The 16,021-nt window shown below is 37.5% G+C and overlaps 2 long non-coding RNA genes across 3 annotated transcripts; both read right to left on the bottom strand.

The window, feature by feature from the left end:
• Positions 1–6,085: 6,085 nt before the first annotated feature.
• On the bottom strand, positions 6,086–12,344 carry LOC131236997 (uncharacterized). Of its 2 annotated transcripts, XR_009166971.1 has the most exons (4): positions 10,068–12,343; positions 9,481–9,872; positions 6,575–6,778; positions 6,086–6,458 (listed from the first exon to the last, which is right to left on the bottom strand). It is a non-coding gene; the product is annotated as an uncharacterized LOC131236997 (long non-coding RNA). The 2 variants fall into 2 exon arrangements; XR_009166970.1 differs by having other exon boundaries at positions 6,086–6,778; positions 10,068–12,344.
• LOC131236998 (uncharacterized) lies at positions 7,187–8,838 on the bottom strand. Its single transcript, XR_009166972.1, has 2 exons — positions 8,749–8,838; positions 7,187–7,778 (listed from the first exon to the last, which is right to left on the bottom strand). It is a non-coding gene; the product is annotated as an uncharacterized LOC131236998 (long non-coding RNA).
• Positions 12,345–16,021: the final 3,677 nt, after the last annotated feature.

The following is a 16,021-nucleotide window of genomic DNA, read 5'->3' as shown; positions in this document are numbered from 1 at the left end:
TTGAGGGTTGAGTAACTCAACTCCCAAGATCCAACGCATCACTTATGCAACATAGATAATGATGTTTAAATGTTGTCATATTAGTGCATTAAACATGAGTGAGATTACACTAAAACAGTATATTGTACTCTAAAGTTAATGCAATTAAGCAAGGGGAAGACTAAGATAGGTATATTAAGTATATATACGAGTTTCATAACTTCTAGAGTATGATCATGTAGCCAAGCTGAATATATACATATTTTTGTTTCAAAATATACAAAATATAAAAATGTAAATGTTCAACTAATGCAGTATCCATGTAATCCCGGTGTCACAACTCTAGGTCTACACAGACCCGCCCGAGACCTGAACGTAGGAGAACTCCTCCTCCTCGTCAAAGAAGTCTGACTCCGTCACGTAAGCCTCATCACAACCTGCATCTAAATCAGAGTCTGGTTAGTGTTTTAAAACACCGTCCCAGAGTGGGAGTGAGTGATCAACTCAGTGGTACTATAAGGCAAAGGTTAACATGTTATCAATTCAGTCAAATAGTAATGATAAGGAAATACAACAAACATTTCATAACTACTCTGGTTAATGTAGGAATGATATGTGTAATGATGCATGTCCTCGCCTGCACTCCCTCAGCGACATCATCTCATGATCGTACATGGCAAACTCCCTAAACATGCGCTTCCTCGCCAAAGCACATGTAATGCGGTGCATGAACGTGTTAGCCAAGTAATTTATTAGGCATATTCATACAACAGATTCGGAAAGCTAAGGTACCTCCCTTTATATTACTTACTCAAACAATGATCCATTTACGGTCGTCAATCCTATTTAATCACATATGATAGGCAAGTTGTAGGGCATCACCCCTAATTAAAAGCAGTGGATAAGAAAGTTCACGAGTTTATACTCGAGGTCACTACGGAGAGGCTCGTCACCTCAGCGTAGGCCTAATTTATACTCGAGGTCACTACGGGAGGCTCGTCACCTAAATGTAGGCCGACAGCTCGAATGCGATATCCCATACACCACCACATTCGGCTCACGAGTTTGGGTTGCTCACTAGTCACTACGGGGAAGCTCATCACCCTAGTGTAAGTCGACAGCTCGACAACGGTGTCCCATACACCACCATGTCCGGCTCATGAGTCTTAGCGGATCTTGATAGCATGGTTCAACGGACTTTACATTGGTAAGTGGTACCTTAGATTCAAGCAGTAGCGTCTATACATGGTACACACACAATAGGCCAATCGGGTTATTTGACAAGTTCGATTGGTACGAGCGCACATTGAATTAGTCGACATGAAGCGCGTAAGCACTCCGCGTGGCCTAACCACTGTCGACAATCAACGTACGGCTCGGATTCATCGAACGTATCTAATGTGGCTAAACTAATCTGGCCACTCAATCGGGAACCATTACTGATTGCCTGGACTAAGTGGTAGTCCCAAACATACTCCAATGTAATAGGTAGTCACATGTGATAATCATAACAGCATTTAACAAACAATTCAATTACTATAATCATTTGAGCATTTTATCAAACACATAGAACATGCTATTATACATAGGCATTTGATACATAAATCACGTATTGAAATTAAGGTTACATGAAGGAATTCATATATGTAGATAAGATAGCTGAGAATCCCATCTCAACACCCTTAATAATTACAATTCATCAAACAATTACTCATTCGGACTATTTATCAAATGCTTAGCCTACACATTACTACATACATGACCTAACTTAGTTATAGCAATATTATAGCATATCCTTTCGTAAAGGAGTTGTCATTCACACAACAAACATGTACTCTAGATTAATAGTCATAGCAAGCATAAATCATAATTTCACTTTCATTCAAACATTTCAACAAACACATGGAATGCATTTTATATTCATATAGTTCACACACATGTCTAGTTTATCAAATACATCGTAACTAAGATCATATGACAGCAATCAAGTCAGACATAAATCATTACTGACATTGAAAGCCTTGAAAACCATAACCTAAACGTTTATAGTCCGCACCTTTCGTCGGTACGCCCGTTACGAACTCGGTTCGTACACTACGTCCCCGTCTACAGCATAACGGCCACCTAAATCACGAAATGAGTTAGCTATTTCGTCGATTCCTCTATTTGGATTCCTAAAACAAGATTAGGGTTAGGATTTCTTACCCAAATCGGAGTTGAAATGGCTCATGTAGCTAGATGTAAATACGATCTAGTGCGTGTAGTCGTAACAGAGAAACACCGCCTCGATCTCCCAAACTCTCTCTCTTCTCCTCACTCTTTTCTCTTCTTTTCTCTCTTCTCTCTCCTAAGGTTTGGAGAAAATTCGTATGGAATAGGAATGGGGTGGTTTAAGGTCCTTAAATAGGCCCAGAACTGGTTCAAATGGCCCCAATGCCATGGTATACTTAGGCTATAGCCAAAGGGTGTCTGTTTCGAGCAAACGGGACTCATCTGGAGGCCCATTACTCACCTGCATCATGGAGTAAGTTCCTTGACCATGGATCTAAGCTAGGTTTTGATTTCGGTCTGATCGGATCTGTGGATCGACCATGGAGGACCTGTATCAGTTCAATGGTCATTGTCACTCGATCAGGGTCACAAGTATACTAACATGTGCAGGGAAATTTTCCTGATCCACAGGTAAAGTTGGGTCAAAAACTGACGGTCTGAAGTCCTCAATTTCGGTCCAATTCACTTAAGTTGAGTTCATTTTCTAAAGATATTCGCGTTTTTCACACACTTCGTTCAAGGCTCAAGTTGTGCATTTCTGGATACTATTTGGGCTCGATTCCCACGATAGTTGTCAAACCCAATAAGGCGATCATAATCTTATAGTTTCGCGGTAATCGGACTTTCTACGCGCGGTCTAGGTCCAATACGAAGTTTCAATGTGCTTCCGAGAGCAACTGGGTTTTGGGATTTCTCTAGGTTTTCAATTAATGTTGAGACAGCGATTCTAATGATTTTGGGTCTTGCAGTTCGTATAGATAGTGGTCAAAGCTAATTTCACTAATTAATTTAGTTTTATACTTAATAAATTTTCGTCTAATTTCCACGGTATACGGTCTTTAGGAATTTTTGCCAGAGGTGGTACTCGGGTCTTTGTACGGATTTTTCTGAGACGTTACAATTATAAGCATACAAAAGCCAAATACATGCCCTCAATTACACGTGTAGCCTGATGTTTGATTGAATTTACACAACATTATCCACTTATCAAGTGACACATGCAAGTATATGTGCTTACATATAACCAACGGTTTGATCACAAGTTCATAGTTCACGTATAAGAAATCATGTGTCAATACACTGTAGTTTTGCTAGTGAGCTGGACCTTGTAATTCCTGAGAGGTGATCCTAGTACTTTTATTCATTATGGGATCACCGACAAATAGAAGTGTAGAACATGAGAAAATAACATCCAAGAAAAGCTCTTTTAACATTCATGATTATTATTTCTTTACCCTTTACCCTGTGGAAAAAAAAAATGAATGAATTTTATCTACAGCACATCTACACACGTAAGGCACATCACGAAACATCATGAATAGTGTCCCTACATCAATCATGCAGGCCCGGCCTTCAGCAGAGGTACTTAGACAAGAAAACATCTGCTCTATCCATTCATAAAATGACATGCAAGGACAAAAATGTTGGAAAAAAAAAAACAGATGTTTTGAATAAAAGAATAACATGTATGACATGCTGTATTTTTCCTGATGAGCGGAACCCAAGAGCACGCCGTGCAGAAAAGGTCCCTTCACAATGTTGATTATTCTAAGAAAAGAGCAACGCCGACGGATTTAAACCGTCATTTCCGATGACCTTTCGCGCATTTCTCATTAATTTAACAAATAATAATAATAAATTTTAATTGTGCAATCAACGCACACATCCAAAACTAGATATACCCATTTCTCCAAAGCCCTAAAGCAACCAACCTATTTGAGAAGGTAAGTCAACACAAAAGGAAAGGAAGAAATGAGATACATCATCCAAATTACAAACATAATTTGTATTTCCATAAAACACCATTAGTTTCAAGGTAAAGATGGAGGCATTACAAGGAAAACACATTTTGGCACAAGAATTCTAAAGTTTCTTTCTCCATTTTACAGGCACCACCTTTAACACGCACACACACCACCACACACTCACGCCGTAGTGGAATTTCACCACCTATGGGTACTCGAACCCTCAACCAGGTGTTGAAACTCCTGAGAGTCTACCACCGGAGTAAGAGTAAGGACCCTTTTACAGGCATCACCTATCTATTCATATGTTGGGCAATATTGTATGTGCATTCGCCCAAAACAGACAAATCTAATCGACATTCAGATCATGTTTACGAGAGCAATGCACTGCCAAAAATAAAATCAAATTGACTAATACATGCTTTGAGGAATGCATTTTTAAAATAATAATTGATGGAATCTAACAAGAATGGAAGCATAGTTGTGAAGAACTTTGCCTTGCGATAGAATGTGAAAGTTTTTGTTAAAAGATCAATAATTGATAATACCTGAAATTGACTGGGTATTTGAGAACTCAAGTCTTGCATTTTTATTTAGATTTTAGGTCCTGTAAAACTGTCAACAACATTGGGATCTGAACGTTGCTGTGAAATGAAAAAAGCAGAGAAACATGCATACATGTTATGAAACACTTGGATGTAGTGACCAAGCTGAATGGTCACATGGTTGGCGAAGCACAATGCAATGAAGAAAATGCAAAATTGATGATGGTGCTCCATTCCTTGAAATCTGAGTGTATACAGACCAGTATTTTGTGCACCTCTCCACATGCTTGGAGACGTCTCTGTACATCTTAGGCCAATAGAAACTTTCTTCTACTAAGCTTAATGTGATTAAAGAGATGGCTGAGCAAATCAATTTCAGTAACCTGCTACCTGATCAAAACTTATAAATGCTACCATAAAACTGAAACTCAGGAACATTTCACAATGAGCATTTGTAGTCAGGAATCATAGGATACTGAACTTCAACAAACATACAGTTCGTTGAGGTGCAGCAACCCAGACATGTGGTGTCTACCAGTGCTGACGTTGCAAGCCCTCTGTGGATAGGAGAGGCCTCAAAACTCCCAGGCTGCAAGATCCTAACTCTTTGATCAAAGGCCTACAAATAAACGGTTAAGTGTTAACTGTTGAAAGAATGGATGAAGATCCTCCAACCCTGAAGATTTTTGTGGCATCCCCCATCCACAGCAAGGTCCATCAGATTAACAGTCTGGATCAAACCAAGGGGTCCACATGCATGAATTCCTGCGCCCCAGGAAATGGTGTGTTTCTTGAGGCTCTTATCTTGTAATTTCACAATATCAGCATCTTAAATCCCATACTGTCACTACCCATGCAGAGTTTTAGTTTTTATGTAACTTACTTAGAGAAAAGGTCTAGATAGAAAAGAAAAGATCAGGATATACCTTGGAATAGTCCATACCACCATAATGTCTCCAACAAGCATGTCTATTGTTCTATTATCTCCCTGTTGACTCAACTCCAGCAACTCATGTTTGGATGTACCCGAGAATGAGAATTGAATTGAACAAGGCCCAACCAAGTGCACATCTATATAGTGCATCCCACAAAATGCACATCTATATACCCCTTGCACTTTGTTAAAAGCCTTCCCAAGCCCCAATAAGTACCACCTCCAACATTCGTCCCACTGACCCACTGAAAGTTCCCATCTCCATCCACCTCTAACCATCTGAAGATAGATGAAACAGCTAGAAATCATGGTTTTAAGACTCATCCGAATCTGAAGCAACTCAGAGGAGTCAAAACAGACTTAGTGGGACCCAATTCATTTGACACCACGAGTTACCCCCTACTCAGGTGAATCATGACTCGACACAGGGCCGAATGGTCATGATAACAACTTTCATGACACCAAGCATCATGAAATTTCTTCATAAATTAAAGAGTTTTACAAATCACTTTCTTCAGTCATATGACAGGCACATTAGACTTACTGCTTCATTTAACCTTAAGAAAACACACACAAGGGAAGATTTAAGGTTTTGAGGATTGTGAACCCCAGTCTTCTCATGTTGAAGGTTCTTCTCTCACCTCGCAAGCTTCCAAGTTCATCTAGCACATGTTAAACAGTTCTTCTTACTATTTGAAACTTGACATGACTGCTGGAAGTTTACTTATAAGTACTGAAATCTAGTAACTGGAAATTCCACTAGTTGAAAATCATTTTCTAACTGCTGGAAATTGACCCTCATTTGATGGAAATTGTGAATAGTTGAATGTTTAGTTTAAACACTGATTTCATATGATCTTTTACAAATACTTCATATTTTGTGTTGGATATCGAAGTGGCCCCTTCCCTAGATCATTGGCATTAAGTGACAATCATTGGGCTCCTAAGCCTATATCAATCCCACATCAGCCAATGGCATCCAATCTGCACTTTCGACACGTCCTTGGTTGATATAGTTTTCAATGCAACTAAAAAAGAAATAGATGATGACCAGACAATTTTCTATCATGTATGAAACACAATGTCAGAAACCCACTTACCTGTACTCGAGGATTTTGGAAATCGTCCATAGCTGAGGCTAATGCATGCAGCACCCGTTGATGATACTGAACTTGAAGGTCTGGCCCCAAATCTGTAGACAATTGCCCATTTGCATTAATAGCAGCCCAGCACACACAAGGGTGGGGATCTTGGAACGAGTTCAAAACCATCGTCACCACTTGCTCCAGATTTTTTATCATCAACTGCATGGAATAAAAAGGAAATTAAATGAAAATGCAATTGTAAAAGAAGCTTTCATGAAAATCCATCATAAAACTCAAAATCAAGCTGCAAACAAAAGCAAACATAGCCTTAAATTTCAGATTCCTACCATGTTATTAAAAAAAACATAAGGCTGTATTTAGCTCCAGCCATTAAAAAAATGATTTTTGGAATCTATACTATAAGTACAATTCTGCATTTCAATCTGTCCAGATCTGACTCCTTTTGGAGGCTGTTTGATAGTCTAATACTTCTAACTGAATTTACAAAAAAAAACATCAAAGCTCCATAAATTATATAAATCTAAATAAATGTTATATATCAATTCTCCTCTTAAATCAATTTCAATCTATGGTTTCAGGCCAAAATAATCAAACACCCAGACAATATAATCATCTGAAATTGACATTCTATTTATAAAACAATCAAACACCCTATCAATACAATCAAAATCATACAAGAGTGGGTCAGTCTTGGAGGTGATTAGTAGGCAACTACAGAACTCAATTCAAAAAGTGTATCCCATTTTGACCTGACCTTAAGAAAGCTAAATATGTACAGCTTTGGATGATTAAAAAAGATTTAAACAGAAACAGATACACAAATGCAAAATAAGGTAAGATCATAGCTTGTCGCAACTGCCAATACGTCCCACGTGTGATGAGATCAGCACCATTAATCAGTTGGGCTCAACACTGGACAAGTTGGCTTACTCTCCGGGTGGGCCATACGTGTGTGAAAGAAATGGACTGTAAGAGAAAGTGACCAATGGTCGAAGTACATGTCAGCGTGCGTGACGTCTATTTCCATGTGGGGCCAACTTGATGAATGGCTGATCTCACATTAGAAGCATATCCGGTAGTTTTGGAGGGACCTTTCCTCTATGTCATTGCTGCATTCATGTCATAGGTGGACAAGATTGAAACCGCTCATTGATATCCGGTAGTTTTGGAGGGACCTTCACTCGCTGCTTTTTTTTCCCTGCATGTTACTCATAGATCATCCAATTAGACTTTTGGCCAGGCCCATTCAATAAGGTCTACCTACAGTTAGCAAAACTCTGTTTTAGACTCAAAACTATTCGTATAGTTTACCAAATGTCTAGAACTCTGTTTATTTCAGAAAATAGTACGCAAACTGAATTAAACACAATTTTCTTTTATTTGTCTTTATGAACTCATTCTTTTCTTTCCTTTTTTTTAATTATCCAAGATGAATGAATCATTAGACACATGCAAAAACTTCAATGATGGCAACATAGCATTTATACCAGACATGCATATAAGCAGTATGGAAATGTTTATACTTCATAGTATTCCATGTCGAGTTTATGAATATAGATGGGAAATGAATATCTGATCTATATCTTATTTCAAAAAGAAGTTATGATCTTTAATATTTATTGGCTTTTTTAAAATAATCAAATTGAATCTTACAACTTATGATTCAATAAGATTTGGCCACTAGTGCAATTTATGTATTGGAGCTATTTTTCTTACTTTTTAAAGAGTACATGAAATATGAGATCTAGCTCAGATATTATGTGAAAGATAAAGGATGAATAATGACATAAAACCATACATCTTCATTCTAAATTATGCTTCACTAGGCAGAGACGGAACGAATCACAGATATTGAAGAACCCTATGAGCACAAGCTTCTCTATTAAAATTTGGACAATGGAACTTGTCTAATTTTGCAAATTAAAACAAGTGTGTTATATAAAAGTCATTCGAATTTCTTTAAGGGAGCCAATATTATACCCACACTCTTGATTGTCAAATAGAAATGCACCCACCCTAATTGATGTCCTTACACCCACATTCCGTTTTGAGAACTAAATGGCAATAAAGTGTACTATTCGGTTTGAAAGACATGGGTGTACGAAACTAAGGTAGGGTGGGTTTAGAAATTCCTTTGTCAAAATACGTACTGGAGCTATTTTTCTTACTTTTTAAAAAGTACATGAAATATGAGATCCAGCTTTGTTGCACAGAAACAGGGATCTTCACAGTTATCCAAGTATTGTCTCTTATGAGGTGAGAAGTGAATGTACTATACTTTAAAACCTCCTGGATTAGAAGATCCTAGCCATCCGATCACAGCCTTTAATCCATTGAATGATTTTGCTTTAGTTTAGTCTTGAGCATACATTTGCAGGCAGACCATCAATGGCTTACAGTTATCCAATCAGGGAGATTATGTAGGCATGGGGCACCAATAACTAGATCTACTCGCCCTCCATTGTTGACACTGATGCAATTACTTTACAAATGACTGACTTGGAAAAGTTATAATTCATTCACGATGTTATCACCTCACACAATTAAAAGAAATCAACACTTGTCTGAACTGAACTTTTAGTTGCCATAGCATCGACTACTGAATAAGCTTAAACATAATTTTCAAGCAAGTAAAACAGGTTAGGTCAGCTACGCCTGGACTGTTTGTTAATTTCTATGAAAAAGTTCTCATCAGATTAAGACTCTCCTCTAAGATGTGTCATATTATTAAGCACTAGTAATCAGAGGAATCCTTTCTCAGATGCAGATATACTTCATGACATACAAAGATAGCTACCAAATATGTACATTGAGGCCGTGTGAAAAGTCTCTTTTTAGAAAACGATTTTTAGTGATAAAGCATGAAATAAATCAAACAATGGAGGGCAAGTACGCCATACAGTATAAGAACTCCATCTGAAGCAAGTCATCTGCACTTCTTGTGGGAGGAATTCGACTCAAAAGACTGGTGGCCTTTGGTTCAGGCATGCGCTGTCATGCATCAATTCTTGATGGAGCATGAACCATCCGTGAGAGCTTTTCACGAAGGTCTACACCATCACGTTCTTCACCATCACTCCGGGTTCTCCTAGGTAAGTTTTTGTGCATGAGTTTGTCTCAAATCATCTTGACCAACCCGAGCATCTTTAATCATTCAAGGACATTACAGAGGTAAAACAAAAAAAAAAAAAAAAAAGTATTCACAAATACAAGCATGTGATGACTTTTCAATGTTCATGGAAGGATACTGGAGAAGTATTGATTGCCATCATTCACAACATCTTTCCATTGTCTGCATCACAAAATGAAAGCGGTCAACCTAGGAATCCAAGAAGATGTTCTCTCTGTTAACACAAACAAATAAGCACTTTAAGTCCATGAATAGACTAGACTTATCATATGCAGATATGACATGGATACAGGATGACTGCATAACTATTCTACACTTAATATTATAGTGTTGATCATTAATACAACAATATATTACCTATTTTAAAGCATAGAGATGTCATATTTTGAGAATGCACATTTAGATTAGCACAACTGAATGGGTGTCTCCAACTTAGGGAATGCTGCAGTTGCACCAGTTACGTCTCCAGTATCATTGTTCCCGTAGAACTCCGGACCATCCAATCAAACTCTAGAACTGCAAAATCCTCAGAAGCTTATTATGCTAACCGAGCAACCAATTCAAGCACAAGGAATGCTACATGAGCAGAGGCCGATCAGAAAATGCCAAACATAAGGGGCTCCACATGAGAACTTAGCACACATATGAATGATCAAGACCGTTCATCATCAGGTCCCAGGTTGAACTTTCATTGACCAAAGAAATCCGGCTGATCCACTCTCCTAGCAGCCCAAAACCGCATTGTGCAGCCCACCTGAAGAGCAAAGCAGCCTGGTTCTTGACAAAGGGCGTATTCACCTTGATGAATAGCCTGAATTGGGCATACATGGAATGTGCAGATGGACAGAATTGAAACTGAATAAAATCTAATGAATTCACAAGGGAAGGAATCCGTCCGATACCTTTGTTGGATAGGGCATGCAATCTATCTCATCCTTGACAGCAATTGAAACTCCATCCAAAACTGAGATTGGTTTGCCTATAAAAGGCCATAATGAGCACTTACACAGGTAAGAGTACAACAAAAAAATCTTACATCGTGATAAAGTCACAATGAACAATCTGAATGAACTATTGTTAAAAAGGGAACAAAAGAAAAAATAAATTAAAACACCATCGGCCAACAAAACCTCACAAACTAGATTCAATATGACTGACTATCTGTGAAATACATATACCATACAAGGGTGACATGCCAGACCTGTCAAAAGGTTTCAGCCCAGTTAAAAGCTCCAGCAGCAAAATTGTGGCCCATTTCAAACAAAATTGTTCTTTTCAGAGAAAACATCTTGGTTCAGTAAAAAGAGTTTTTGTGCCTACTTGAAAAATAAGAGTTTTTAAAACTATAAACCAATTGTATGGATTTTGTTATTCAAACAGTCTCTGTTCGCTAATGTGCATGAGCTCTACCGGCCACTATGGTACTTAGTACAGCTATTATGTTCAACTGGTACATTCCTTATAACCAAAGGACGTAAATCATCTACAATACTTCTTTTACAAAATATGTAAGGAAATAAATTATATGCAATAAAAGCTTACCTACCAATCAAATCCCACCACATTAGTGTCACATGAGCAGTACCCAATCCTATACGGTATGTAAAACAGCCTCTACAAGGCCCACCATGCTGTATTTAATATAAGCATGATAGAAAAAAATTTAAAAAAAAAATTCAAACAAAGTTAGGATGGCCTGCACCATGGAATCAATGTAAAATTGCCCCTAAAATCTTTAAGTTCTTGAAATGTGGCCTACATGAGCTTTGGATCAAGCTAACTTCTATATAGACCCTTCATTGTGGTGAGTCACAATGGATGAACGGGTTTGATGAAGGATACACATCATGGTGATCACACATACAAACCTATGGGTGGCGTCCCATCTCCATTGTTCCACGTGGTATGACCCACCGGATATGTGGGTCTGTCTGAATTGTCTCTAGCATAAAGGAGAACCCGATGATTGGGATTCTATACAGACAACACGGCGTGCCCACATCTTAGGTTTGGGTTGGGGACTTACCGTGGTGTGCAGGTTACATCCATGAGCCACCTGAATAAACAGCAAAACGGGTGGACGGCTTAGAAAAACACAGCCAATTTTTTCATCCATCCATCTGTTCAATAAACTGTGGCCTACCTGAATAAACAGCTTAGATCCCAGCCGGTGTCCCATGCTGGCTCACCACAATTACTGTGAGAGAGTTAATGGTGGGGAGTACCTGTTTCTGCTCCACCATGGTTTTAATCTATCATAGTTATATTGTCTAGCTCCCCATAGTTTTCCTATTATGTGGCAATTCATCCACCGTCCACGTGGCAGAACATGTCAATCCAGTGTACAAATCATGGACCCCACATTTTGATGACCAGCTTGATAGTCACACTGATTTTGAGCAACAAATCATGTTTGTTCAAGAAAACATGAATACATAACCATCAAATCCTCCAAATCGGCCATCAAAACCCTAGAAATAAACAAAATATGAACAAATAATCATCAAATCTACCAAATCAACTATCAAACCACCTGAAATCTCCAATTTCAAAAATCCTCAAGATCCCTAAAATTCTAAAATCACCAAATCCCTAATTTATAATATCAGAAAATCTCCAATTCGGGGTCTACGTTCAAATCTGTAAACCCGAAAATCCCCAAATCCCTAATTTATAATATCAGAAAATCTCCAATTCGGGGTCTACGTTCAAATCTGTAAACCCGAAAATCCCCAAATCCCTAAATGAGGGTCCACACGGAATCGGGAATCCACAAATCACTAAATCCCCCATATTTGTAATATCAGAAAATCTCCTATTGTGGACCTGCTTCATTTTTGGATCAAAACCTTAAAATGATCTCATAAAAATAATGAATGGTATGGATAAAACACTTACATCACGGCGAGCTCCACAGATCCCTACCCGGACAGTAATGTAGGATGCAATCCGCGATTGAGCGCTGACGCTCCTCGAGCTCAGGAGTTGTACGAACGGTTCAAAGGAGATCAACATTAAATGGGCCTCATAATAATGTATTTATCATATCTACACCGTTTATCAATTTTGAGAGATCATTTTTTATCTTCATCCAAAATATGAGTAATCTCAAATGTTCCAGTGGACCACGGCAGTGGGACAATGATTCTAACCGTTAAAACATTCACAACAAATCAGGCCGATGTTGTGATGGACCCACCATGATGTATGTGTTTTATGCATGTTCGTCCATCCATTTCTCAAGATCATTTTAGGGCCTGACCCCAAAATTAATTTATTTCTAAATCTCAGGTAGACCATGCTACAGCCATCAGCGTTGCCCTTTTTCTTTTTCTTTTTTTCTTTTTTTTAGCAGATCGTCTCTTTGTACACTACAGGGGTCTACCAACAAGTATGCTTTACCAAACAAACATGAGGTCTGTCCATATCAAGTGACACATGCAAGTACATGCATAAGTGTAGAGTTAGTAAAATAATAACCATGTTTGAATCACTGATTCAAGCTGGCATATCAACACTATTTTTGCCATTGAGCAGGACCCTCTAATTCCTAAGATGTGAATCTAAGTTACTTTATCCATGGGCAGAGCCCAAACATATATACACGTGTAAAACACAAGGAGACAACATCTAGAAAAGGTCCCTTCATGTCGCTTGTTACTTTTCTTTGGGCCCCACGCCAAGAAGAGAACAAAATTGATAAAAGGAAATTCTTAATGTCAGACTCATCTCGTGGATCTTGTCCCTTTGTCCATCAGGCAAGCTTCTCAGTTAAGGTACTTAGCCAACCAAACATTGGCTTTATCCTCGCATAAAGTGAGACACAAGTAGCAAAAAGCAACAGTTAGAACAAGGATAACCAATGGTTTGGATCATTGATCCATTGCCAATGTGGAAGGAATTGTGTATCATCCTACTGTACTTTTGTGGATGAATGGCACGTTATAACTGTGTTGAAAACTTTTTAGTAGTATACAACTGAAGAATGAAAATTTTGAAGATGAAATTATCAAATCTTGTGGGTTGCAGTCTTGATTGGATAATAAATGTCTCAAGACAGATTTGTAGTCTTGTTCTTTTTGGAAGGGTAAAAGTGTAGAGATAAAAAAGTAGTCTTCATAATACAATAAATTCACATATTCGAAAATCAATATAAAGATTTGCACTTCTAAGTGAAGAACAGATCTTCTAAAGACTAATTTCCTAAAAATGATGAGTGCAAGAGGGCAAAGATGAGAATATAATAATTTTAAATTGCTAGATTTAAAAATTATTTGTTCTCTATACTATAATGTACATGATATATAAAACATGTAGGTAAATGGTCTTTCCCAATGGATTACTCTTATGCCTCTTCAGGACTTCCATACACTCGTTTCATAGCAACTAGACTTTCCGCTATGAATGGATATTATCTTTTACAGATTGGCAATTATTTATTTCCCTTTTGAACAGAACAGAGACAATTAATTAACAGCAAGAAATTATTGGCACATATAACTCAAATTGTAGTCATTATAACTGCATAGACATACATGACATATGAAACCTGTGCCACATGTATGACACGTGACACTCCTAATCAGTATTACGGTTAAAATCTTAGGTGTCAATGGGTCAAACATCAAACTGGATCTTGGTTCACTCCTAATAGCTCTATGACTCAAATGAGTTTGAACTACATGCTTTCTAATTAAACCTTGGTTCACACCTACTTGCACTATGGCTGAGGTAGCAGGTATGAACCACATGTTAAAATGATTAGACTTTTTTGGCTTCTTGTGAGGATGCTTATATGCGAACAATAAAGTACTCCTGATAAAGTGCTCAAGTAACCCTACGGCTCATGCCGTCCTTGTGGACAATGCTTTGTACCATCTTTGAAGAGATTTGAACCAGCAAAAATCCCCCCCTACCACTTAGCCATACGAATACTTTTAAGAAGGATTCCATATATATAATATATTTATTTACTTTCTAAAATAATCATTATATTTTTTAATTTAATATTTCTTCGAAATACAAAATTGAGGGGTGAATATAAGTACTTTTGTCCATTTAGGGGAGCACATACAAATTAAAGTGAATGACCCAAGAGAATAGAGACTAAAAGAGCTCCATTTATATTATTGATTATTATTTCTTTGCACCCCAAACCAAGAAAAGAAAAAGAAATTTAAAAAAAAAAAAAAAGACAAAGGAAATTCTAAGCAACATATATATATATATATATATATATATATATATATATATATATATATATATATATATATATATATATATATACACACTTAGATCTAGCACACAACACTCATATTGTCATGGGTTGTGTCGCTTTGTAAATCAACAAGCTTGTCAACTATGGTTCTTAGCCAAGTAGACTTTAGCTCTATCTGCAGATCAAGTGACACATAAAAGTAGATATTTAACACCATATCGACCTTGTCCCAAGGTCCAGCTTATCTAATTATCATTACTAAGGAATGTAATATTTTGCCAGGACAAGTGGAAAAATTGATCCATAAGGGTCTAATCCAAAAAAGCATGAGCCCATGAATCATTCCAATTATATTAACTCATAAAAAATATGGGAGTTGGCGCATGTGTATCGACAACCGGGTGATCAACAAGATTATCATAAAGTACAAGTTTCACATACCACAGCTGGATAATATGTTGGACATACTTAAGGGTGTACAATTGTTTTCTAAGTTGGATTTAAGGAGTGGCTACCATCAGATCCAAATATGATTTGGTGATGAATGGAAGACAACTTTTAAGACCAATGAGGGGTTGTATGAATGGTTGGTAATGCCCTTCGATTTTTTAATTTGCCTAGTACATTTATGAGGTTAATGAACAAAGTTCTAAAACTATTCATTGGGCAGCTTGTGATGGTCTACTTCAACGACATCTTGATATACAGTCAGAACAAAGCACGTCATATGAAACATCTCAAACAAGTACTTCAAGTACTCACCAAAGACAAGATGTATCTCAATATGAAAAAAAAAATGCAGTTTTTTTTTACCAATAGCCTATTGTTTTTAGTTTTGTCATGACATCCACGCCATATGGCTAAACGAAAAAATGGTGAGAGCTATTAGAGAATGGTTGGTTTCAAAAAATATCCATGATGTGGAGTTTTCATAGGTTTACAATATTTTATTGTTAATTTGTGAATAATTTTAACACCATTGTGTCACTGATTACAAATTACAAGAATAAAGGACCATTTCAGCGGACTAACGAAGCTAATAGGAGCTATGCTAAACTTAACCAGAAGTTGTCCATAACCCCGGTTATTGTAC

The sequence above is a fragment of the Magnolia sinica genome, chromosome 2 (assembly GCF_029962835.1).
Source record: "Magnolia sinica isolate HGM2019 chromosome 2, MsV1, whole genome shotgun sequence".
NCBI lineage: Eukaryota > Viridiplantae > Streptophyta > Magnoliopsida > Magnoliales > Magnoliaceae > Magnolia > Magnolia sinica.
This window is presented reverse-complemented; position numbering and strand designations above follow the sequence as displayed.